Below are 9,451 nucleotides of genomic sequence, written 5' to 3' on the forward strand. Positions count from 1 at the left end.
CATTGAAGGATGACATTAGCCCTACATACAGTGGGGCAAAAAAGTATTTAGTCAGCCACCAATTGTGCAAGTTCTCCCACTTAAAAAGATGAGAGAGGCCTGTAATTTTCATCCTAGGTATACCTCAATTATGAGAGACAAAATGAGAAAAAGAAATCCAGAAAATCACATTGTCTGATTTTTAAAGAATTTATTTGCAAATTATGGTGGAAAATAAGTATTTGGTCAATAACAAAAGTTCATCTCAATACTACTGTTATATACCCTTTGTTGGCAATGACAGAGGTCAAACGTTTTCTGTAAGTCTTCACAAGGTTTTCACACACTGTTGCTGGTATTTTGGCCCATTCCTCCATGCAGATCTCCTCTAGATCAGTGATGTTTTGGGGCTGTCGCTAGGCAACACGGACTTTCAACTCCCTCCAAAGATTTTCTATGGGGTTGAGATCTGGAGACTGGCTAGACCACTCCAGGACCTTGAAATGCTTCTTACGAAGCCACTCCTTCGTTGCCCGGCGGTGTGTTTGGGATCATTGTCATGCTGAAAGACCCAGCCACGTTTCATCTTCAATGCCCTTGCTGATGGAAGGAGGTTGTCACTCAAAATCTCACGATACATGGCCCCATTCATTCTTTCCTTTACACGGATCAGTCGTCCTGGTCCCTTTGCAGAAAAACAGCCCCAAAGCATGATGTTTCCACCCCCATGTTTCACAGAAGGTATGGTGTTCTTTGGATGCAACTCAGCATTCTTTCTCCTCCAAACACGTCTAGTTGAGTTTTTAGCAAAAAGTTCTATTTTGGTTTCATCTGACCATATGACATTCTCCCAATCCTCTTCTGGATCATCTAAATGCTCTCTATCAAACTTCAGACGGGCCTGGACATGTACTGGCTTAAGCAGGGGGACACGTCTGGCACTGCAGGATTTGAGTCCCTGGCGGCGTAGTGTGTTACTGATGGTAGCCTTTGTTACTTTGGTCCCAGCTCTCTGCAGGTCATTGACTAGGTCCCCCCGTGTGTTTCTGGGATTTTTGCTCACCGTTCTTGTGATCATTTTGACCCCACGAGGTGAGATCTTGCGTGGAGCTTCAGATCGAGGGAGATTATCAGTGATCTTGTATGTCTTCCGTTTTCTAATAATTGCTCCCACAGTTGATTTCTTCACACCAAGCTGCTTACCTATTGCAGATTCAGTCTTCCCAGCCTGGTGCAGGTCTACAATTTTGTTTCTGGTGTCCTTTGACAGCTCTTTGGTCTTGGCCATAGTGGAGTTTAGAGTGTGACTGTTTGAGGTTGTGGACAGGTGTCTTTTAGACTGATAACGAGTTCAAACAGGTGCCATTAATACAGTTAACAAGTGGAGGACAGACGAGGCTCTTAAAGAAGAAGTTACAGGTCTGTGAGGGACAGAAATCTTGTTTGTTTGTAGGTGACCAAATATTTATTTGACAAAGGAATTTACTAATTCATTCATTAAAAATCCTACAATGTGATTTCCTGGATTCTTTCCCCCCATTCTGTCTCTCATAGTTGAAGTGTAACTAGGATGAAAATTACAGGCCTCTCATCTTTTTAAGTGGGAGAACTTTCACAATTGGTGACTGACTAAATACTTTTTTGCCCCACTGTACATGATTCCACACACACAGAGTTTTTGGAATACCTATAGAGACTTTAAGATCTTTTACACATTATCGAGATTGTAAACTTAAAACAAACCTTTTTCAATTTGCCAAAATCCATCTGTGTATGTATTACATGTGATACTATTTTTCTGCCACATGTATATCTTTGTGTGAATGCAGGGGAATTTCCTCCTTTAATCAACACTGTAAAATAACTCGGCATGATAACATCAGACGGATATCGTTAAAGCTGCTTTACATACGCTGGCTCAGTACGATGAGTAGTTTACTCTTAAAGATAATCTGGAAATAAACCTGCCATATCACCTTGAAGGACATTGACTGTGTCCGTATACTGAAGGTTCACCTTATTTGCCTAAAAGATAGTGTGGTGTCTTTGTTATTCAAGTAAAGTACAGAAACAACATACGGTACTTGAAGTTAGTGTATCCATTTGATCCTACACTAACTTCTACTCTCCAACAATTCAGTGGAAAATACTGTACTTTTACTCCACATCTTTTATTTAATGCTTATATTTATTTTTACTTTTTATATAAAACTATCATGTGATATGTGGAGGAGTGTGGCGCAGTGGGTAGAGCCTTGGTGTTGGGATCAGGGGAGTACAGGTTCAAACCCCACTGCAGTCAGCATGTCATTGTGTCCCTGAGACATTTCACCCCAAATTGCTCCTGTGGGGATTGTCCACAGTATTGAGCATGTAAATCACTTTGGATAAAAGAATCTAACAAGTAACATGTAATCTACTGATCTTCACAGTGTACAGAGTATCTGAAATTGGTTCCATACTGGTTTTAGTACAATAATTGTCTAAAGGCATCCCATAAAGAAACACTTGATTCTTCACTTTTACAAAAATAATCAAAATGTACAGAAGTTGAATTCACTGAAAGGACATAGATGACATCACTAAAGCCCAAAACATTGTTGCCGATAATAACTATAAATTAATTCTTCATGCAAAAATGGCAGAAAATGCAGTTTTTAGCCTCCTCCCTCATTATTCTGCCTATCTCCTTTACATCATATAGGATGTGGGTTCTGCAGCAACAAAACAAGACATTTAAAAGCATAACCTTGGACTTTGAGAAACTAGGATCGGCCGTTGTTCAGTATTTCCCTCCATTTTATAAACAGAATGATTAAGTGGCTAATCGAGAAAAACGAATTGCAGTTTAATCCATCATGACAATACTCGTTAGCTGCAGCCCTGCTCTATTAAATAAACCCTCCTGAAAGCGAGTCACCTGACCCCCCAGTCTTTGTTCTCAGATTTCTATTCCTTTATCTGAGTCTCCTTGGAAAACTAATGATGTCCTTTCACGCTTTTTCTCTTCCTTGTGTGCAGAATGACGGAGTGGAAAGCTACAATGCAGGAAGGCTGATGAGTATGCAAATGTCTGGAGACAGATAGGGGGACAAAGGTAGAGAAATGGGAGGTTGTAGTGGAGAGTGATATGTGTCATTTGGTGATGTCATGCAGGGTGACAGCGGCCTGAGTCAGAGGGTGACATCAACGCAACAAGCTGTCAGACAGGTTGTGAAAGGGCTTAGTCCCACACTCCCATTGTCCTCTGGTTTAATGCTGTTATTCAGCCTGCCACCGGCCTTACCATTTGTTAATCTGACCTAACACACAGTTAAACACAGGACAAAGACACACAAACAGCACATTTAAAGGCCAGCACAGAAAAAAAAGGGCCAGCGGCGAAATGTCAGGCTGTAATACACCATCACAGCTTTTAGAAAACAAAAGAAGGAGCACACAGTTTGAGTGAGGTCAGGCAATAAACATCTACCAGCAAACACACTGTTTAGCTTAGAGTTTCACTTCTTTACCATGTAGACTTATGTTTAATTTGAAGCGTATAAAACATATATTAGTGCTAAAGTCAGGTAATGGATTCAGCAATCAATACAACTATAATAAATCTATTTATTTTTGTATTAATAATGGCAGAAACATGCTGTAGTATAGGGATTTTCATTTTTATTAAATACTAAATGTAATATATTTGGGTTTTGGTCTGACAGAACAAGACATCGCTTTGGACTTTGATTTTTCAAACGTTTCTGACAATTATATTTTTCTTGAAATAATGAAATACAGGTCAGTCAATAATCAAAATAGTTATTAGTTGTGTCCCTGATATAGATTCATCAGACGATTAGTCAGGTGATTGTATGTGTATTATTGTAAACAAATCCTATGAAAAGTCCCAAACCAACAATGACCTTATTCTTCTAACAATGATTGTCTGTGTGGCCAGAGCCTGAGAGACTTCCATTGTTGTCCAACATCTCTTAAAATGACACATCAATGAGACACACAATTACACTTGTTGACAAATGTAAACCTAAACGTTTAATTGAAATAACAATTGCTTAGCAAAATCAGTCAAATTCATCCTGAGAGGAACATGAAAGTCCATCCAATAGTGTTTGAGGCTTTTGTCTCAACACCACAAATATGGACCCCATGGTAGCACTATCGGTAAATGAACAGAAATAACAAAGTCATTGAGGTATATCCCCCTGGAACCATGAATGTCTGTACAAAATGTCAGTTTGGACCAAAATGGTGGACCATCATTGCTGCCAGAAAAGCCAACACTACGCTACCATGACTAAGAAAGTGGTCCAGATATCTGATCGTCTCGAATCCATTATTTCCACAGTTTGCTTCCAGGGGGGGGTAAATGCTTTTACACCAATGTATTTATTAACATACCATTCATAAATAACCAAATAATAAATCAAAACTAATGGTAAAGTTACATTCTAATGTTATCTTTACTAACAGCCATTCAGACATTCAGTGGGTGAGAGGAAGTGACGAAGAAGAATGAATAATGTAGAATGAGACAGAAAACATTCTTTAGCTCCAAAATTCATTCATGAAGCGTTGTTGTATTTTCCAACCACACAACCCCCCCACCATGGAGACACTGACAGACCAGGCATCTTTGGGCTAAGGTCTTGTTTGTTTCATTGCTCACTGTACTTACACAGAATTACAGATAAGTAGGGACAACATGAGTCAGTGCGGTGAACTGAGATAACAGGTGGGTTTCAGGAACACTGTTTCTAAGAATCAGTGTGTTATACCTGCAGAGTTTCGGGGGATTGAACAAAGTGTGAAACTCATTTGCAGACTACAGGTTTGATAAGTGAGTGTGTGGGTGCAATCGGTGGATGATATCACTGCTCAAATTGTATAAATATCCATTATACGTTCTTGGTATTTTTGAAAGAACGTGGAACAAAGCAGGCATAGAAAATCTAAGATTACATGTCCGCTGAAAACCAGAGTCATTATCCTTCTGTCTAGTCAAAACACTCTTTCAGGAGAAGAAGAGGGCATGAATTAAAAGATGACATCATGCGAATACACACAAAAGAGGCCCACATGTTTCAGAGACTCTTCATCGCTTTAAATAAAAACCTTTTAAGGCTGAGATAAAAATCAAATACAGTACATGCAGCATGCTCATCTACAGTCTATGGTTGCAGATGGCTGGAGTGCCCCCTGCAGGAAAGGGCTATAATAAAGACTCCATTACATAACAAATACTTTATGTATGTGGCACTTTTAAAACCTGGTGGTTCACAATACAAATAAAAGAATGTAACAACATAGGGAAAGGAAGAAATGGAAAGTAGACATTTGGATAATACCGGAACAAAACCAGTGGTGGGTTGTAACTTTTACATTTGCTCAATAACCATAAGGTATTATTTTGAAATACTTTTACTTTCCATTTTATGTTATCATTCTATTCCACTACAATTCATAGGGCAATATTGTACTTTTTACTCCACTGCATTTATTTAGCATTACATTTTATATATGAAACCCATGATATGCTTATGTGATATATGCAGTCCTTAACTACTTTTTAAAAAGTCTCTCAAATTGGCTCCACATTGAGAGACTACAAGATTCAAATCCGTGTTCATGTGATAAAAAAGGATAATGCAATGGTCTTTAATAATAAAATACTTTGAATGAGCCATTCTGGATAATGTGTACATTAACTTCAGATGCTTTAAGTATATTTGGCTGTTTATACTTATGCACTTAATGCTATTCAAAGGAGCCATTATGCAAAATGTGTACTTTTACTTACTCGCGGATACCTTTGTACTTTAACTCAAGTAAGTATGAATTCAGGATGTGTACTTGTAATGGCATATCCTAAAACCGTAATAATTAGAATAGAAATTAAAAACAAAAAAACAAAGGTTAGCAAGATTTTCACTAATTCTTGATATAAAAAAATAAGATTGTCGCTCCTTTTATACAGGATTCAAACCCTCAGAGTGTTGACTTGGGAGCCAGGACAGCAAAGGTTCACAACAAATATTTAAATAAAGTAGGATGATGCTTTGTCTTTGTTTAAAAGATTTAGTTTTAGATGCAATATTTCAAACCACCCATCACACTGTCAAGCAATCCAGCAGAAAAGACCTATCATCTGTAGATTGTGTCACTGCTGTCTCGCTTGTCTCAATAATTGATGTCTTCCTGGAATTCTGTTGTGCTTCTTCCTTCAGATTTCACTTCATTCAGGTTTTTTGTTTTTTTTCTTCTCCTTGTGCTCCAGTTGGCCGGCCCCCACAGAGCTTGAAGAAAAGTCACAACATTTGGATTGCCTCTTATCACACTCAGGCACGCAAGAAATTAAAACCTCCATAGCCTCAGGTGAATGCTCCGCTGGTCAGGGCACTTTGCATTTCAGAGTCATTAAATTGCTGTTCTGCACTGCTAGTCTCAGCACAGTAGGAGGGAGGAGGAGGGAGGAAGAGGGAGGAAGAGGAGGGGGGGTGTTGGTTCGTGCAAACTGTGTGCATGAGAAACATTTCAAAACCTGACTCAGTAATTATCAGTGATTGTCCAGTGCCTATGTGAAGATATGAAATCAAGTGGAAGTGTATTTATATAGGACAATATCACACGTTTGTCTCAGTTGGCTTAACAGATAGAAAGAATAGAGACATTAACATTAGAAACAAGTGTTTACAAATTCAAAATAGAAAGGACTATAGTATCTAAATAATACACAATGTAAAGGAAATATTGAATTAATTGTATACTCTCAAATATACAATCTCACTAAGATACAGAAATATATAGAAATATACTACACTAAGTCACTTAATATTACAGTATAAATAAAAAGTGAATACGTGTTCTTTTTCGGAAAACCTTAAAATATTACTTACAATTATGCTATGAGGCTAACAATAAACATCGCAATTGATTAACAAACATGAATGATAATGCTAAAAGATAAATCAAATTACAATATATTAATAAAAGACAAGAAAATATATATATAAAAAAAGAAAAAAAATCTAAATTAAATCCTAAATAAAAAAATAATTAAAATGTAGGACTCTGGACGACAAGCAGGGTGATCTTAAACCTGCTTGAACTATATACTTCTTATTTTAAATGAAGTCTTCAGCACACTCTTTAAAGTTTGGACACTGTCTGCCTCCCTAATGAAAACAGGAAGTTGGTTCCACAGAGAAGGGAGCTCGGTAGCTGAACGCTCTGATATGAGAGCAGATGCAAATATGTGTAAAAGGATAAAGTGTTTATTCCGAGGCCGGGATTTCATTCCTCCCTGGATAAGTGGAGCAGTAGAAGTCAAGAGGATGGTTTGTGTTCAGCAGCCTGATGTGTCCTCACAGTGGGAGCAGAGGAAGCTCCTGGTCCTGGCGCCTTACGCAAAGAAAATCAGCTCAGTCTTTGTTCTCCATAATGCATTATTGAACGCTATTTTTTGCTGCTGCACTCCAAGAACAAAGGTATTGCAGTTGTCATTTTTAACTTTACAGACAGAATGGGGAGGATATTTTTGGCAGTCCTTTCTTTTTTTCCTCTTTCTCTCCCTGAAGTTCCCCAAGACTTGACTCCCCTCGAGCATTTTTTTGTCTTAGCATCTGCCAGTATGATGAGTGTGTAGAAAAGCCTTTTGTTATCGTGATGTTTCAAAAGGGCCATCATAGGTTTGGAAATCACCCATTATACGCTGGCTACTTTGCTCCATAGGAAATGTAATTATGATAAGATTTAAAGCTGACTTCTGCAGGCTTTTCATTCATTCCCCTTTCATTTCATTTTTTCAGTTTGATCTTCTGTTGCAGTTTTGAACGTAATTCAGACTTCACGTCTTGCTGTTTTATCTCCTTCCTGCTTGTAGCGTGCAGCTCTGGCGAACGCATCAGTATGTTAAGTCAAAATTGCACGGCTGAATTATCTCGCGTTCTCCTTCTCTTCCCTCCACTCTCAAACTCTCCAGACTTCACATGTCTTGCAGAGTTACTGAGATGTTACACTGTCACTGTGCAAGTCTGGATTTTAGGTTACAAATCCTCAGAGCCCAGCGGACCAACCAAGCGAGACCCTGAGTCACCAACTGCTCTGTGTGTGTGTGTGTGTGTGTGTGTGTGTGTGTGTGTGTGTGTGTGTGTGTGTGTGTGTGTGTGTGTGTGTGTGTGTGTGTGTGTGTGTGCGTGTGCGTGTGCGTGTGCGTGTGTGTGTGTGGAGAGGAGGGAGTGAGGCTGCAAGAGAAGGGAAAACTCAATTAATGTCAGCCTCACACAACAAAGCAACATCCAGGGCCTCTCTACGCCGGGCATATAATTAAAACATCTCTCCCTACATGATTTGTTTTTTCTCCCGGAAGCAAATAGATTCAGTCTGCAACCTGCGCCGTGATTAATTACACAACAATTATAACGCCTGTCAGTTCCCAGTGAGGTTAGTCAGTAAATTCCTCCCTTAGCTAGAGGAGGTAAAGAAGAGCCTGTTAGAGTCATCAGATGATTCCTTCTTACCTGATAGATTTTACAGTCCAGTATGTCCCAACATCCTTGGGGTGCGTCCCTAGATAAACATTAATCACCTCAGCCTTTCATGTTTGACGGGCTGGTAGAACTGGTGGAGCTGCTTAGTGGCCAGTAGCCCCAGTGGATGAACTCAGCAGGTTGTAAATGTGTAACACTCCCTCCACCTGCCTTTATTCTCCCTGACTGTTACAGTAAAAACAAGTGAGCTGGGAGTCAACAGCATGAAGTTACTGGACATCATAAAAATGAACTATCTCTTCATTTACATTGATATATCAGCGTCAACGAGAAGCTGGCTTGTTTTTAAGATGATAGCCAGAAACTCAATCGCCAACTTTTGGGGAAATAGTTTTATAATTGTATTGTAAAATAATTCTATTTTCAGCCTCAAAATATGGGGATGTACTGCTTTTCTCTCTATTATTACATATTCAACTGATATCCATTGGGTTTAAGACTAAATTAAACAAGACATTTAAAGATATCTCCTATTATTTTGCCCATTATGACATTCATTCATTAAAATAATACTTTGTTGCACCACTAATCTTGACTCAAAACAACATATACCTAACAAATCAGGTCCTTTTTGACAGATTTGGAGAGAGAACATGGCAGGTTTCAAACTTAAAAGTGATGGAAGTTATTTGATGAGAGGGTCTCCATTTTGAATCCCTTAACACAAAAAACAACCTCCAAACTGTCAGGATGCCCCTGAGGAAGAAACCAAAACCCCAGCAGAGCCAATGACAGAGAACAGAGCAGAGAGCGTCTGAACTGAGAGCATCTGTGGAGGTGATTAAACGATTCAGAGGCCAGGGGAACAAAATGCTTTAAAAAGGTCACGACCAGGACACAATCCAGAGCAGCGATCAGCTCCTAACTCCGTCCTCTTTACTGCTGCGCGAGTTTTGAATTGTCAAACGACATGTTATGTA

Source organism: Notothenia rossii, assembly GCF_949606895.1.
Source record: "Notothenia rossii genome assembly, chromosome: 8".
Lineage (NCBI taxonomy): Eukaryota > Metazoa > Chordata > Actinopteri > Perciformes > Nototheniidae > Notothenia > Notothenia rossii.